We start from the raw sequence: 18579 nt of genomic DNA on the forward strand, positions 1-18579 counted from the left end.
GAGGGAGGGGCTTGTTGATATTTTTGCACTGTAGCCATTGTGTGTGTGTGTGTGTGTGTGAATGTGAGAGAGGTGGAAGAAGAAGGGATTTAATAATCGGGGAAGGAAATGAGAGGAATCTGGTTGAGTTTTTTTTTTCTCCTATTTTTTTCCTCCTTTTTTGACGGAATGGGTAGGGGTGAGCACGGTTCGGTTCAAACCGAAAAAACCGACCGAACCGACCCGAACCGACCCGAAAAAAGCGGTTTTATGAGTAAGGCGGTTCGGGTTGGGTTGACAATTTTTCAAACCGACCCGAACCGAACCAACCGAATATATTTGTGCCTTTGATTTGTGGGTTTATTGCTGTCTTCGATCACCATGAATAGCAGTTGCAGGGAATTGATTCATACATAACCAATGTTCTAATGAGTCATCTCCTTTTTTTGTCTCCACAAAGACCAAAGTCAAAGCTTGCTACACAAAGACAAAGCAAGTCCGTTACTAAAAAATTACAACGTCAGAGTCTAACTTGATAAAGTTAGAACCGAACAAACCGAACCGAACCGCACCGAACCGATTTGTAATGGTTCGGTTCGGTTTTGAATTGTAGGTGGTTCGGTTCGGTTGTTCAAATTTTGGTAAAAACCGCCCCGAACCGAACCGTGCTCACCCCTAGGAATGGGGAAGACAGATGCAATGTACATGGATGGCAGAGGAAACGATTGGTCTAAGCACGGCTCTTGGTGGAAATTAAACCCCCCAGAACTTTGACGGCTTTAACTCTTCAGAACTTTGTTTATCTCACTTCTAGTCCCTCCGAACTTTGATGCTTCTCACACAATCCTCTTAATTTTGAACATTTCTTACGGGACCGGCTTACATGTAATTTTTAAATAAATAAAATTGAATTAAGGGGAAAAAAATACATAAGTTACACAAGAAGGCATGTTGTACGTAAATGACAAATGATAAATTTTGAGATTTTTTTTCTCAATAATATTTTACTTTGTTGCAAATTTACTAGTATGGGGATCCAATGCGAAAATGTTAAAAGCTAAGAGGGGTTTTGTAAGACACCCCAAAGTTTTGGGGGTTAAAGTAAGATAAATAAAGATTACATTAGGGAATTATGTACAACAACCCCCAAAGTTCAGGGTGTTACATGACATTAACCCAAAATTAATTTGCCCACAAAATGTTTTTGGCCGCACTTCCCTGAATCCCTTTACTGAGCAGAAAACCAAATTTAATGTTGAGTAAGATAAATAAAGATTAGATTAGGGGATTATGTACAACAACCACCAAAGTTCAGGGTGTTACATGACATTAGCCCAAAATTAATTTGCCCACAAAATGATTTTGACTGCACTTCCTTGAATCCCTCTACTGAACAGAAAACCAATTTTAATGGTAAAAAAGGGGTTGAGCACTCGTCATCCAAAAGTCAATGTTATGGACTTAGACCTCGCTCATCATCCATTAGGACAAAGGAAAAACTCATTCATTGATCACACAACCATCCAAGTCAATGTTATGGACTTAGACATCACTTTCACCCTTTGTACTAAATTGTTTAAGACAAACAAGATATAACTTCACACGCAGGGTCAAAGGGTACCTTTTGTTCCCACTACATCAAAGACCTAAGCCCCCGTTTGACAAATGGTTAAGGAAGAGGGATTAAGGAGAAGGGTTAACTTAGTTAATCCATTGTGAAGGATTAAAATATTCTAATTTCGTTTGGATTAGATAGTTAAGCCAAGGGGTTAAATCTTTTGTGTTTGGCAAATGAAGAAGGGCTAAGGAGATTAATCTTCATCTAAGCCTAGAACTTTTGTTCCACCAAATGAGAAAATTCGGTACCCACAATGGGGAAAGAAACATATACCAATCTTTTGGGAGTACTCAAACAAATATTGTTGGAATGCATCATGAGCCAAAAGACAAAACATTGCGATAAAAAGTTCTTAACAATGTGACCGCCACCAAGTCTACTGAGCTATTTCTTCAAGCATAAAATCAAATATACCAACAAAATATAACTTGAAAGTAACTAGCTGAAGTTCTTCATTCATCAAGAACCGAGTTGTATAAGCACAACTTCACCTCAAAAATTCACTAATTACAAATCTACCCAATAAGGTTCTCTCTATGAATTGTGGCCACCCCTCATTCCAATAAAACTCATATCATCAAAATTGACAGATATCATTAAATTGACAGCAACCCATAAGTCAAAATCAAATCTTTTTAAGAGAAAGAACAAAATCTGAAGCGCAAACTCCCACTCATTCTGCCTCTGCAGCTCCCCAAGCACAGCCACCAAATCCCCCTTGATTAACCTCCCAATCCTGTAACTAAACACTTTACCCAATCTCGACGAAGGAAAAGAGGATGATGATGGGTCCTTAGATTGTGAGGATTTGGCAATCTTGAGACCCAATCTCGACGAAGGAAAAGAGGATGATGATGGGTCCTTAGATTGTGAGGATTTGGCAATCTTGAGAGCTTGAATGGCTTGGATTGCCTCTGTGGACATGACTTTTCGTGATTGTGAGGATTTGGCAATCTTGAGAGCTTGAATGGCTTGGATTGCCTCTGTGGACATGACTTTTCGTTGCCAGAGAGGTTCTCTTGATGATTTCCTCAGCCCCCAGCAGATTGTGGAGGGGGGATTAGAGGGCTGAGGCTTGTCATGGAGGAGGAATTTTGGGAGTTGGAGGAAGAAGAAGGACCTAGGAGAACTGACTCCATGAGAGAGCTTCAGCTGCGAAAGCAGCAGGATTTGTTAACCCTTGCCCAAATTTCTGTTGCTTACCATCGCGTGACAAGGCGGAACAAAGCTTGTTCCGCCTATTTACGAGGACTACTTATCCCTTATTTTGACGGGTTAAAGGGGATAAAGGGCTCACGTGCGGGTTTGTTAACCCTTGCTCTGTTTTTTCTGTTTGGCAGGCTAATGAAGGGTTAAACCTACTTAACCCCCCATTTGTCCCTTTGCCAAACGCAGCCTAAAAGTCTAGTTCGATTAGATATTGATGCGACACTTTGTAACAATAACATAATAAGTTCAAAGGAAAATTGTGTCGAGGCCCTAAAAGTAGGGATTCCATATCACCTGGTCCCTTGTATTTTGGCTCATGTCGATCAGCCCCAATAAGTACCGTTTTATATTTCAATGCCCCTTCACGTCAACAGCATACCTAAAAGAGATTGTATTTTGAAAAAAAAACCCGAAATTGCCCTTCTCTTTCTTTCCTAGACGCCTCGTCCCCAAAAGTCACATCCCATTAATGCGATCTGATGTAAGAAATGGAGGGAAATCTCCCCTTTTTTTACGCTGTCATGAGCAATAAGTTCTCCATTACTCTTCCTCAGCCGAAAATTCTCTCAATTACTCTCTCTATCACTCCTCTTTATCCTAAAATTCGATCCATTATTCTTACATTCCCTTCATAATGACTGAGAAGGACATCATCTGCATTGTCTCTTCGGGTGATAAATCAATATTCTTGAAGATTAACTCTTCAACCATCATATTGGATCTCAAATTTGATGCGTCAGAGATGTTAGATCTTCCATATGATTCATTAACTTTGTCATACAAAGATGAAAGAAATTAAAGCTTCAAATTTCCTATTGAGAACGAAGATGATCTGTCATATATGGTGGAGCATTGCCACAATATTGGTTTAAAATTGGTTCACCTGCAAGCTTTTAAAGAAACAGAGGATTCTTCAAATATCTAAAAAAACGAGCAAGTTCGACAAGACATGTAGGTTATTGGATTTTTTTTGATGCTAAGACCAATATTTACGACGAGTGTAAAATCAGTTAATGTTAGCTCTTGGTAGTTCCATGTTAGTTCTATGTTAGCTGTAATCGATTGCATGTCAGTTCTAATCGTTTTTCTTGTTAATTCTAGTTCCAGTTCAATGTTAGGTCAAATATGTTAGTTCTAATCGTTTTTTATTAGTTCTAATCAATTTCTTGTTAGTTATAGTTCCAGTTTCATTTTAGGTCAAATAAGTTACTTCTAATCGATTTCTTGTGAGTTCTAATCGTTTTCTTGTTAGTTCTAATCCATTTCTTGTGAGTTCTAGTTCTAGTTCCATGTTAGGTCAAATATGTTAGTTCTAATAGATTTTTTGTTAGTTCTAATCAATTTATTGTTAGTTCTAACTGATTTATTGTTAGTTCTAGTTTCAGTTCCATGTTAGGTCAAATATGTTAGTTCTAACTGATTTCTTATTAGCTCTAATAGTTTTCTTGCTAGTTCTAATCGATATTTTGTTAGTTGTAATCGATTTATTATTAGTTCTAGCTCCAGTTCCATGTTAGGTCAAATATGTTAGTTCTAATCGATTTTATGTTAGTTCTAATTGAGTTCTTATTAGTTCTAATGGATTTCATGCTAGTTCTAACACAAACAATTGTTGTTTTTGCTTTTTTCTGATTGGTGTTATTTGTTGATGTTACTATTTTTGTGTAGTTTATGATTATTTGTTTATGTTCTTAATATTTGCAGCGCTTCCAGTAGTTTGAACTCAAAAAATATAGACCGTGGTCTGCCGTTGTCGACGTCCACATGTGTTTCAGATAGGATTCCTAATGACAATCCTTCCGGAGATAATATTTTGATGATTGATGACATGATTAGCAAATCAGAGAGGGTTCCTGCTTGGTGACACACTGCATTAACCGATGAGGGACAACGATTTGAAAGCGCAAAAGAATTACGATTGCCTTTTCTATACTATTCCATGGCAAAAAAACTTGAGTACTTGTTTGGAAAGAATAAACTGAAGCGTATTCAAGTTTATTATCGGTTTAAGGAAGCCAAAAATTTCCCGTGGATGTTATTTGCCTCTCCACTTAAAAATAAAAATAGACTTAAAATCAAAAGGTTCGTGGACAATCACACTTGTGGGCAACATGGTAATAATGTAGGTCAATCTATGAAATCTCGACAATTCATTACGACCCAATTACAACCCACGTTAAAGGTTCGACCGGATATACGACCTATTGACGTACAAAAGGAGTTTCTAAATTCGTATGAGCTTAGAGTCCATTATAGTAAGATATGATGGGGTAAAGAAAGAGCACAAGAGCAATTATATGGTGATGCCCATGAGTCCTATGATCAATTATGATGGTAAAAGATAATATCTACCATATACAAACTAATTTCATTTATGTCACGCTGTTTATACTACTTTTGTTAATGTTAATCCTAACACTTAATCTTCAAATTTTTAGGTATGTAGAAAATGTTAAGAAGACAAACCTAGGTAGCTACATTCATGTTAAACAACATGAGGGGAGGTTTACAAGACTATTCATTTGTTATGTCGCATGCATAAATGGTTTTTTGCATGGATGTAGACCACTTATATTTTTAGATGGTACCTTTCTGAAAGATCGATTCAAAGGTATACTCCTCATCCCCGTAGCATATGATGGAAATCAGGGGATATTTCCATTAGCCTATTGCATATGTGATCAGAAAAATAACATTAACTGGAAGTGGTTCTCACTAGGTTAGTTCTAACCTGAGTCATGTTAGTTCTATTACTTCTCATGTTAGTTCTAACTCATTTCTTGTTAACAATAACTTCGTGTATGTTTGCTACAACTCTTTATAGGTTTGTGGTCTATTCTCTATGAAAGGTCAGATCCATACAACCCTCCACACAAGCTAGTTATAGTATCAGATGCGGATAAAGGGATCAGAGAAGCAGTTAGAGAATTTTTTTTTAGATGCTATACACTCTAGATGTGTTCTACATCTAGTTAAGAATTTCAGGACAAAATTTAAGTTCTTGGGACTAAAGGCAAAGGCTACTCAGATTTTGGGAAATCTGTTACAATCTGCTTGTTACAAATACACTAAAGCAGAATGGAATGATTATATAGATGACATTAGACTGATTGACGAATGAGCCTATAATATTGTAATGAGCTACGCTCCAGAGAACTAGGCAAATGCGTTTTTTTCCTAGATTTATTATAAGCTATTTCATTTCTTATTTCAATTAAGTCATTTGCTTAATGAAATTAGACATGAATGCCTAGTCAGTAGAACTAACAAGAAATTGTGATGAATTCCATATTATGTTTCAGATATGGTCACGTTACATCAAATGTTGCAGAATCATTCAATAAGTGGATATATGAGGCTAGACTTCTATGGATACTACAACTGGTAGAGCACATACGTAAACAGATTATGGTTCACATGCATGAGCGATGAGTCATGGCTGAAAATTAGAATTAATTTCTTTGTCCTAAAGCTGAGCTTGTCCTCAAAGAGAACATGGAAAATGTGTGTCCATTGGATGTGCGTCAATCCCATGGAGGATTATTTGAGGTACAATTTTCCATAAAACTTGTCAAGTGGATCTCGACCAAAAAACATGCACGTGTTGTGCGTGGGATGTAACTCGTATCCCTTGCAAACATGCATGCGCAACCATTATGTTTATAAATAGGGATGTTTACTAATTCTGTGACTGGTTTATGATGGTTGAAGCTTTTAAAAAGAGCTACGAGCCCATCCTCTACCCCATCCCTGATTATGAGAAGCGTAGCGTGACACGTGATGAGATACAGATCTTGCCACCACTAACAACAAAAAGGAAAGGGAGAAATAAAACTATGCGTATCAACAACAGAACTGTTTACACCCGGCCACTTAAATGCTCTCGATGTCATATGGAAGGTCATAACCATAAAATATATAATGAACCTATTGTTGATTAAGTGTTTAGTATGTTGTTAATTATTTTGCTTGTATATTTACAAACTACTACATTTTGTTTAATGTTGTATATTTACAAACTACTATGTTTTGTTTAATGTTGTAAGTATTTTTATGTTAAATAAGAACTAACACCATCTCTACTAGATGAAATATTGCAAGTATTAGAACTAACATGAAACCAGTTAGAGCTAATACGAGAACCATTAGAACTAACTGTTTGGTGGAAAATTGATTAGTAAATAAAATGAAAAAAAATTAACTTGTGTTCTCTCGATCTTAATTACAATTTAAATTCCGATTACAAAAGAGAGGAGAATGATCTGGATTCTCCCCTTTATTTAATTCTGGGTTCTTCACAGTAGCGATGGAGTGCCTCCTTCGAATGCTTGCGTCGAATTTTCTCTCCGTTGACGATCCGACCGTCTTATCTCACGCGAACAATTAACTTGCGTGGCAAGTTTGATTAAGAACTCTTAACGAGTTTAAGAACTCTGAACGAGTTGAAATTCTATGAAAATAGTTGTTAAAAACCGAATGATCGGTTAATAAGCCAAGTAGATTTGTTTGTTGCTGAAGTCGAAGATGCCAATCTCCTCTAAGATTCGTCCTTAGCCGATCACCAGATGATCTCCCAAACTGAGCTGAACTGCCTTGGTGTTGTTGATATAAGAAAGATCCGATGTTTTTGTGAAAAAGTCTGATCCTCTATAAAAAAATCCAACCTCCTCCTATGTTGAGTTTGTTGAGGTTTTATAAGAGGATAAGGGGTTGTAACTGCCCCCTTAATCCGCTCCTAAGTGGGCATGATTTCTTTAGATCATGGGGAAAATGGTTCTGAAACCGTTTGACTCATGTTTGAATGAGTCAAACGCCCAATTTGGCGTTTAGGACCCTAACTCCGTGTCTTAGAATTAAGACGCGAAGTTGGATGTTGACCGAATATCGAAAACGCGAGGGCCTCTTGTGTTTTGCTTGTTGAAGCTTGGAAACACGGGGGTCGCCTGCGTTTTGCTTGTTGAAGCTTGGAAACGTGGGGGTCGCCTGTGTTTCAGGAATTGAAACGCAAAGATAAATTCCGCGTTTAAAAGGACCTAGTTAACTTGTAACCTCTTTGTTGATTGTAAAGACCACGTAATAGAGTTTTCATCGGTTGTCGGAAGTATCGTTGAATTGTAACTCTCCTCGATCTATGTGAAAAGTCATCCATTTGCAGTTTTTATTTGTTGACATGAAAGTCATCTGATTTTAACTTTCATCATCGAGATATGGGAGTCGTTGGATTGTAACTCCCATCATTGAAGCTTGATGGTGATCAGCTATCTATTGTGATTTTTAGACAGCCTACACTAACATGAGCTGCAGTAGAACTAACATAGCCACTAGAACCAACACTTATATTAGAACCAATACGAGTTGGAAGTAGAACTAACACGAAATCAGCTAGAGCTAACACGAGAAACACAAAAACTAACATGAGCTGCAGTAGAACTAACATAGCCACTAGAACTAACACTTATATTAGAACTAATACGAGTTGGAAGTAGAATTAACATGGAATCAGCTAGAGTTAACATGAGAACCACTAGAACTAACATGAGCTGCAGTAAAACTAACATAGCACTAGAACCAACACTTCGATTAGAACTAACTCTAGTTGCCGTAGAACTAACACGAAGTCAGTTAGAGCTAACACGAGAATAACTAGAACTAATATGAGCTACAGTAGAACTAACATAACCACTAGAACCAACACTTATATTAGAACCAACACGAGTTGAAAGTAGAATTAACACGAAATCAGCTAGAGCTAACACGAGAACCATAAGAACTAACATGAGCTGCAGTAGAACTAACATAGCCACTAGAACCAACATTTATATTAGAACCAACACAAGTTGGAAGTAGAACTAACACGAAATTAACTAGAGCTAACACGAGAACTACTAGAACTAACATGAGCTGCAGTAGAACTAACATAGCCACTAGAACCAACACTTATATTAGAACCAATACGAGTTGGAAGTAGAACTAATACGAAATTAGCTAGAGCTAACACGAGAACCACAAGAACTAATATGAGCTGCAATAGAACTAATATAACCACTAGAACCAACACTTATATTAGAACCAACATGAGTTGGAAGTAGAACTAATACGAAATCAGCTAGAGCTAACACGAGAACCACAAGAACTAACGTGAGCTATAGTAGAACTAACATAGCTACTAGAACTAATACTTATATTAGAACCAACACGAGTTGGAAGTAGAACTAACACGAAATCAACTAGAGCTAATACGAGAACCACTAGAATTAACATGAGCTATAGTAGAACTAACATAGCCACAAGAACCAACACTTATATTAGAACCAACACGAGTTGGAAGTAGAACTAACACGAAATCAGCTAGAGCTAATACGTGAATTATAAGAACTAACATGAGCTGTAGCAGAACTAACATAGTCACTAGAACCAACACTTATATTAGAACCAACATGAGTTAGAAGTAGAGCTAACACGAGAACCACTAGAACTAACATGAGCTGCAGTAGAACTAACATAGCCACTAAAACCAACACTTATATTAAAACTAACATAAAATCCATTAGAACTAACATGAACTATAGTAGAACTAACACGATCTCATCTAGAACTAACACTGATCAAATTAGAACTATCGTGTACATTAATTAGAACTAACATGGAATGGAAGTAGAACTAACATCCCTATATAAAACATCACTGTATGTGCAAATTAATATATAAAAAATTGTTTACATCCCTGTATGTGCAGTATACCAAAAGAACTATCAAAATCCGATGTAGCTGATAAGCTAGACTTCGGGTCATCATCTGTTGCTACCCTCGCTTGAATGGAAGAGGTCTGATACATCCCTATCCCTATCAATTGCCTTACGCTTGAGGGCTCGCTTTGAGGTTGAGGGCTTGCTGTACTTGGAGGATGAAGATCTGGATTTTGAGGATCCACTGTGCGAGCCGGAGGAGTTCGCTATGTTAGAGGCATTGGTCATAGGGAGAGCCCTCGGCAAATTGGAATCCCCCACACCTTGGGCCTGGATAAACCATTGCTAAAGGTCTCTCTCCACAGTCATGTGTCTGCTGTCCCAACTAACCTCAATCAACTCTGGGTCTATGCTTTTTAGCTGCGCATGCTGGGACCCTAAGTTAATGCGAGTGGTTTCCTGTGCCCTCTCCAAAATAGTGTTTCTGATAACCTGAGTGATGGCGTAGCCTTCCATTAGGTTGCCGTCAACTGGAGAGATGTAATGGAACCTAAGTCTCTTAGGGACATCAGAAAAGACCCTAATCTTGAGAAGCAATTTGTAGTCTTTGAAATTTAAATGGGATATGACGTTGTTGGAGCACATGACGCATTCACTGATACCAACGAACAGAGATTGCAGAAATTCCTAATCCCAGAGGTGGTATGGGAGTCCGAAGAGGCGGATCCATACTAAAAAGGGTTTGGACAACGTGGATAGCCTGATATCCTCCCTCCAACGGCGGAATGTGCCCTTAAAGGAGCCCATATATATATTACCCTGAGCTCGATAGCTTTGGCAAGAAGGTCGTTAGACGGGAATTGCACCATAAAATTACGTCTTGTCGTCTCCTTGATCTGATGGGGCCATGACCTAACTTTGAAGCGGTAAGCAAGCATCTCTCTGAGCTCCTGAACAGATGGACGCCCTATATCAAGATAGAAGATGGCGAAAGAAGAAAGATACTCGATGGTGCTGGCGGTGTTGGTAGAGATGGTAAGCAATCTTGGAGGGGCACAAGCTCTCATACCATGAGGAAAATCACGAGAGATATGCCCTGAGCCATGATAGTGTACACAGACGACATCACCGTGAGGGCAATCCTTAGCCATGTGTGATGGTTTATAACAGAAATTGGAGATGGGTTTAGGAATTTGATTGGAGATGGGGGGCTTAGAGAGTCGCCTATGCCTTTAGAAGAAGTGGATGGGTTGTTAGAAGAATGGCGGTGACGTTAAGATCGAGAATATTTTAAGATAAAGGTGGAGCTTAACCACATGTCCTGAATTGGAAACACGCGAATAGATGGTGTGAATAGTGGGGTGATAAGATATTCCTTGGGAAGATGCGAATAGATGGTGTGAATAGTAAGGGTGAAGGGATATGTCTTAGGAACACATGAATAGTTAGGAACACATGAATAGTAGGTGAACTAACACGAACTCCATTTATAGAACTAACATGGAATCAGCTAGAGCTAACACGAGAACCAATAAAACTAACATGAACTACTATAGAACTAACGTAGCCACTAGAACCAACACTTATATTAGAACTAACTCTAGCTGGAAGTAGAACTAACACGGAATCAGCTAGAGCTAACACGAGAACTACTAGAACTAACATGAGCTATAATAGAACTAACATAGCCACTAGAACCAGCACTTCTATTAGAACTAACTCTAGTTGGAGTAGAACTAACACAGAATCAGTTAGAGCTAACACGAGAACCACTAGAACTAACATGAGCTGTAATAGAACTAACATAGCCACTAGAACTAGCACTTATATTAGAACTAACTCTAGCTGGAACTAGAACTAACATGGAATCAGCTAGAGCTAACACGAAAACCACTAGAACTAACAATAATTACAATAGAACTAACATAGCCACTAGAACCAGCACTTATATTAGAACTAACTTTAGCTGGAAGTATAACTAACACGGAATCAGCTAGAGCTAACATGAGAACCACTAGAACTAACAAGAACTTGAATAGAACTAACATAGCCATTAGAACAAGCACTTATATTAGAATTAACTCTAGCTGAAAGTAGAACTAATATGAAATCAGCTAGAGCTAACATGAGAACCACTAGAACTAACATGAGCTGCAATAGATCTAACATAGTCATTAGAACTAACACTTCTATTAGGGGGGTTATTGGTTGGGACAAATTGGGGCTAAGTGGGAAAATTGTTCCAATGGAACAAATTTACCTTTTTGGGATATTTTGAGTGGGGTAAAGTGGGATAAAGTGGGATATTGGGATAATTTGAGCCTTTGATTTGATAATTCATGTGGGATAATTGATTATGTGATACCTTATTAAAATATAATAATTATTTCTAAATTAACTTATCCAATTGGTTTAGTACATTATTTAGTATATTATTATAATATAAAAATTATTTTACTTTATATTAAAATATAATATATTGTACTATACTTATAAATTACTATTATTAATTATTATATTGTATTATATTATATTATATTAGCATGATTTTCTATATATAATAATTAATATAATATAATATTAATATATTTAATATAATATTTCAATAATATAATATTTAATATAATACATTATTTTATTTATACAAACATATAATATGTTATATAATAATTACTAATTAACATTATATTAGTATGCTACATTATATAATAATTGATATAATATATGAATAATATATTTAATATAATATTTTAATAATATATTATTTAATTTAATATATTATAATATAGTATCATAGGATATAATGTACTTTATAAAATATTATAATATTTTACTTTATTCAATGTAATATTTTTTAAATTATTATATTAAAATTAAAATAATATATATATATAACATGATAATTACAATAATATATATTAATAGGTATCATGTTATAGTATAATATATTATATTATTTCAAACTATAGTATTATATTATATTATATCATAATATTTTACTAATATTAGTAATTATTATATTATATTATAATAGTATGTCATATATATAATAACTATAATAATATTTTATAAATTAATTATATAATAATATATTAACATAATATTATTAATATATGTTATTACAATATTATATAATATTATAATAAATATGTTATACTATAATTACTATTATATACTATTATTAATATATGTTATTAAATTATGTCATTAAAATATTAATATATGTTATATTTTATATATCATGTCATATATGTATAATATAATTACATGTATTAGTTAAGTAATACAAAAATATTTTAAAATTATCTCAATTGCCTTTAAAGTGGAACGACATTGTTCTAATATGGAGGATGAGGTAATTTTTTACTATTGAGACAAAAAATTTATATATGAGTGGGTTAATTTTATTCCAAGTGGTGTAATTGTCTCACTAGTGTTTCAAAAAACCAATAACACAAAAATGTATTATCCTTGTTCCATTGTTCCAATGAATAACACTATGAAATAGAATCCCCAAAATTATCCCATTATCCCCCAAAATATCCCAACCAATAACCCCCCCCCCTTAGAACTAACTCTAGTTGGAGTAGAACTAACATGGAATCAGCTAGAGCTAGTACGAGAATCACTAGCACTAACATGAGCTGCAATAGAACTAACATAGCCACTAGAACTCGCATTTATATTAGAACTAACTCTATCTGGAAGTAGAACTAATACGAAATCAGGTAGAACTAACACGAGAACCACTAGAACTAATAAGAACTGCAATAGAACTAACATAGACACTAGAACTAGCAATTAGATCTAACATGTAGTCCACTAGAAATAACACTCAACTAGAGCTGCACAGAAATACGATAGAACTAACAGGATATCAATTAGAGCTAACACTTACTATATTAGAACTAACATGAAGTTAGAGCTAACAAGAATTGTAAAATATACATTTCCAATTAAATATACATACATTATTGTATTTATATAAACATGTCATTCATCACTGTACGGTGATTTGTCTTTATGTCTTTGTTCACAACCAGAAATTAATAATTGTGCGGTAAGTATTGCTCGCATAGCTTCAGGGATATCGTCCGAAGGTGTCACACGCAATGTTGAGCGACCTTCAATTATTGCTTGCATAAAGAGGTAGACTAACACACCACAGTCATAGCTGCAACATAGAATGCGTATGTTAGTTTTTCCCACTATATCTCTAGACAAACAATTAAAATATTAGAACTAACCTCCCTCTTTGTTGCTCGCATTTGATGGTTTTATATTTAATTCTCTTCGCACCCTTGCACTAACAAAATCAGCTTGCTGGTGATCAAAATAGTTTATGATTTTGTTAACAGGATCCAGCCAAGTATCGTGGCTAGTAGAACTGTAATATTTGACAACTTTTTCTTTCAAATCAACCTCCACAAGATGTCAGTGATCGTCCCTGACCAACAGGATCAACAGATGCTCTATGTGGACGGCGGTATATTTTCCAATATATGACAAAAATAGCATGTAATTGTCCGACTCATATCCATAGAGTGAGTGCTGCAAACCATGTAATGTATGGGTTGAAATTAAAAGGGAGAATCTAGGATTATGCATAAGGGATGATAGAACTAACATGAAATACATTAGAAATAACATGAACTCAACTAGAACTAATAGGTACTCCATTAGAACTGACACGAATTCAATTAAAACTAACACCAACTCCATTAGAATTAACATGCACCTCAGATAGAAATAACATGCATTTCAGCTAGAACTAACACGTTAATTTACACCTAACATGTACTACTAGAAAGAACACTGAGACTACTCTAAAATTTTTGTTATATGCATCTATTTGAAGCGTGTCCAACACTGCTTCTTCCATCTGTAACATCAATGAAAAATTAAAATTCAATATAAACAAGATACCTTCAATTATTAAGCTTATATAAATTAACATTGTCATCAAGCCGTCCACCATGAAATAAATACAACAGCTCTTCTCTGTTCAAACTGTTGTTAGCTGTTTTGATAACATCATAATTCCTGAAAAATTTTGTACCACCTGAATTAGGACTAACTGATAATGAATTAGCATATAAATAGTCAATTAAAACTTACTTATGACACTTTTGGGAGTAAAATTTTGATAGGCAATTATTTTCGGCTGTGTCGAGCCTGGATGATAATGTAGGTGGTATCCTAAAATTATGTACAAAATTACCACTACTATCATGAATGCGTATGTTAAACCCTTTAGGTTCTAGGATCCCTGCATTTATCTTGACCAATAGATCCTCTTCCTCCTTTGTCATTGGCTTCAGACTCAACATACCCAATTAGCTTCTTGGTTGCTGGGGTAAAAACGGGTAAATTTGTCAACTGTATGTACATGTTCAGGACTTAAAAGTATATCTATAGTAATTTTTTTGCTTTTTTTCCTCTGTGTATGGGGTTGTAATGTGTTTAGACCTCTTCATAGCCCTCCTGCTTGGTCGCCTAACTTTGCATGACAATAACTTTTTTTTGGCTATTTTATCTTTCTCCGATTGCACAGAACTCGTAAAGTAATCTACAATTTTGTCCATCTAGTGTGTATTATCTACATTCTCCTCTCCACCTGGGCTTCCAACTCCTCTACAATTTTACTATCTACATGATGAATCTCTACACCTTTGTTATCTACATTCTCCTCTTCCTTATCTACATTCTCCTCTTTATTATCCACATTCTTCTCCTCTTTTCTATTTACATTCTCCTCTTCCTTATATACATTCTCCTCTTTATTATCCACATTCTCTTCTTCCCTATCTACAATCTCCTCATCTTCCTTATATACATTCTCCTCTTTATTATCCACATTCTCCTCTTCCCTATCTACATTCTCCTCATCTTCCCTATCTACATTCTCCTCTTTATTATCTACATTCTCCTCATCTTCTTGCATGATGGGGTCTTCCTTATGTACTCTACTTGATTTGAAATGATATTCCTCCTCAGCAACCCATGGCTTCAACTAAATATTTTTTTACAATTTTCTGTTTAATATTTGCCTTCAGCACCACCAGGTCTATAAGCTCATCACATCTTCTAAATTCTTCAACTATTCTATTTAGCCTATTGATCTCAATCATAAATTCTTTACAATATGTACACTTTCTCTGTTTTGTGGCAAATAATAGTCGTTTGAGAAATTTAGCAGAATTTCTCCAAAAAGTAAGTTGTTGCTCAATTGGTAGAGACTTCACCTCCTCTTTATCTTCAAAAGCAATGTCAATATGTTTTGCCAAGGTCTGAGATTATTAAGAGATTATATTATAAATTAGGATTAGACATAACATGGATATTATTTACAGTTAACGTGAAAAAAGATAGACTTAACAGGATACTTACATAGCCTATTGAGTAGTTCTTCTTAGCTTCATCCTCCTTCGCCTTCCTCTCTACCTTAGGCTTATGATGCACTCCTTCCTCCCTCAGTAATGCGGGAAGTGCATATATATTTAAAGGAATATGCCCAATGTCCACAATAGGCCTATGGACAAAAGTTATTGAAGCTGCCTTAGCTTGATGTAATTGTCCTCATCTTCATAGATGAGACTTTCACATCCTCTGATGCCCAATTTGTCTTTGGAGGTCTAGAGTTGTTGACATGGACATATTTCTTTATGCCCGTCATCTCGTAGTATCAAAGCTGTAACAAATACAATAAGCATTCAAATTAGAACTAACATGAGTTGTGGTAGAACTAGCATGACTCCAATTAGAACTAACATGACCTCTATTACAACTAACATGAACATTATGTAGAACTAACATAAGCTGTGATAGAACTAACATGAGTTGCAATAGAACTAATATGACTCCAATTAGAACTAACAGATACTCCATTAAAACTAACATGACACCAATTAGAACTAACATGAGCTGCAATAGAACTAACATGACTCCAGGTAGACCTAGTACGAACAACAAATATGATTAACATGAATTATGTGAGGTTTAACATCGTGTAAAGTTAGAACTAACATGGTATGAAAGTAGAACTAACATGACTCCAATTAGAACTAACACAACTGCAAATAGACCTAACATGAATACAACTAGAACTAACATGATATAAATTACAACTAACACTACTATAAATAGAACTAACATGATATAAATTAGAACTAACACAACTGCAAATAGAACTAACATGAATACAACTAGAACTAATATTATATAAATTAGAACTAACATTATATAAATTAGAACTAACAAGATATAAAGTAGAACTAACATGAAGCCAATTAGAATTAACATGAGCTACAACAGAACTAACATGACTCCAATTAGAACTAACATAACCTCTATTAGAACTAACATAAACATTAAATAGAACTAACACTAGCTGGAAATAGAACTAATATGATCTGTGATAGAACTAACATGACTCCAATTAGAACTAACACAACTGCAAATAGAATTAACATGGATACAATTAGAACTAACATATATGGTATGAATTAGAATTAACATGACCCAATTAGAACTAACACGACTGTAACAATAACTAACACAAATGCAACTAGAACTAACATGGTATAAATTAAAACTAACATGACTCTAATTAGAACTAACATGACACAGTTAGAAATAACACGACTGTAACTAGGACTAACATGAATGCAACTAGAACTAATATGAGTGCAGCTAGAACTAACATGATATAAATTAGAACTTGCAGAGTCATCCAATTAGAACTAGAATGAACCAACATAAGTAAAACGTGGAACTTACACATAATAGTGGCATGAAACCTGGGACATATGTAACCACTGGCTTCTTCTTGCCCTCCAAAGCAACTCCAATACCTCTAATAATTTCTGCATGAAAGAATTGAGCTCATACAACTCCTTTGACCCTCTCAATGCTATCTAGGTACTTGAGAACAGATCTAGAGATATCTTCCCCGCTTCTGGGGCACCATATCATAGAGCATTGATACAGAATTTGTAGCAGAACAAAGTTTTGGATATTATTCTTTTCTGAAGATTCCACAAGCCTTTCCAGTTGCCCTTTAAGGTATTTTCGATGGGTGATTGATGCTTTTTTTAACTTCTTCCCCTCTTTAGATTTGAAAAGATTAGTGAAGTATTCCACCTAGATTCTATTTTTTGAGTCCCGATTGATATTTAGGACTTCCCCATAAACTGGGAAAAAAGTATGGTTATGGAGCCATTCTAAATCAAATTTAACACATTTCATTCCCCTAGTTTTTGAATCAGGGATAGAAAATGTGCTATTATCGCTATCATAATAGCTCAGCAGCAGCTCAAGTGTGGGGAGATCAGGCGTAGGAGCCCCAAATAATATATAGTGCTCAAATATAGCTCCGCGATATGCATCCCTATGCTACTGATGAATCTTCGGGGCAACACGCTTCATAAATTCCCAATAAGCCCCAATATTGACGGTTAGCCTTATTGATTCAACCGCATCAGCATCAGCAACTTTTTTCATGTAAATAAAATCAAATATTCAAGTTCAATTAGACCTAACGTGAACTAAAATTAGACCTAACATGAACGTGCTTCTAATAGAACTAACACGATCTGTTCTAGAACTAACATGGACTCAATCTAGAACTAACATGGACTGTTCTAAAACCTAGCACTGTTTAAGATGAACTCAAATTAGGGAAAATTACATTGAGTTCCAAACATTGGATAACCTGCACTTACTGATTTTTTGGGTTGGGTTCGTTGGAACGGCCAGTAGTTGTTCTTCTTCTTTTCCGGTCTCACCGTTATACTGCCTGCCTTTACATATCCATAAGGGTTTGAGTGGATTCCTCCGTGCTACCAAGCCTAGATGAACCGTCTTTGTCCTTCAACTTGCCGCGATGAGCGATTTCGTAGTCGTTAACGGATTCTACTTCCCCGGACATCATTTTTCTGGTGAAAACCCTACTCAACTTTGAAATCCGACGAGTTTCTTGAGTTCAAAAATTTTGGTGGCTTCCCAGTGGTAGAAGAGAGAGAGAGAGAGTACTTGAGTAGGCAGAGGCATAATAACCGAGTTCAGTCCCATCAAAGGGTGTATACG

This window comes from Asparagus officinalis, chromosome 5, assembly GCF_001876935.1.
Source record: "Asparagus officinalis chromosome 5, Aspof.V1, whole genome shotgun sequence".
Classification (NCBI taxonomy): domain Eukaryota; kingdom Viridiplantae; phylum Streptophyta; class Magnoliopsida; order Asparagales; family Asparagaceae; genus Asparagus; species Asparagus officinalis.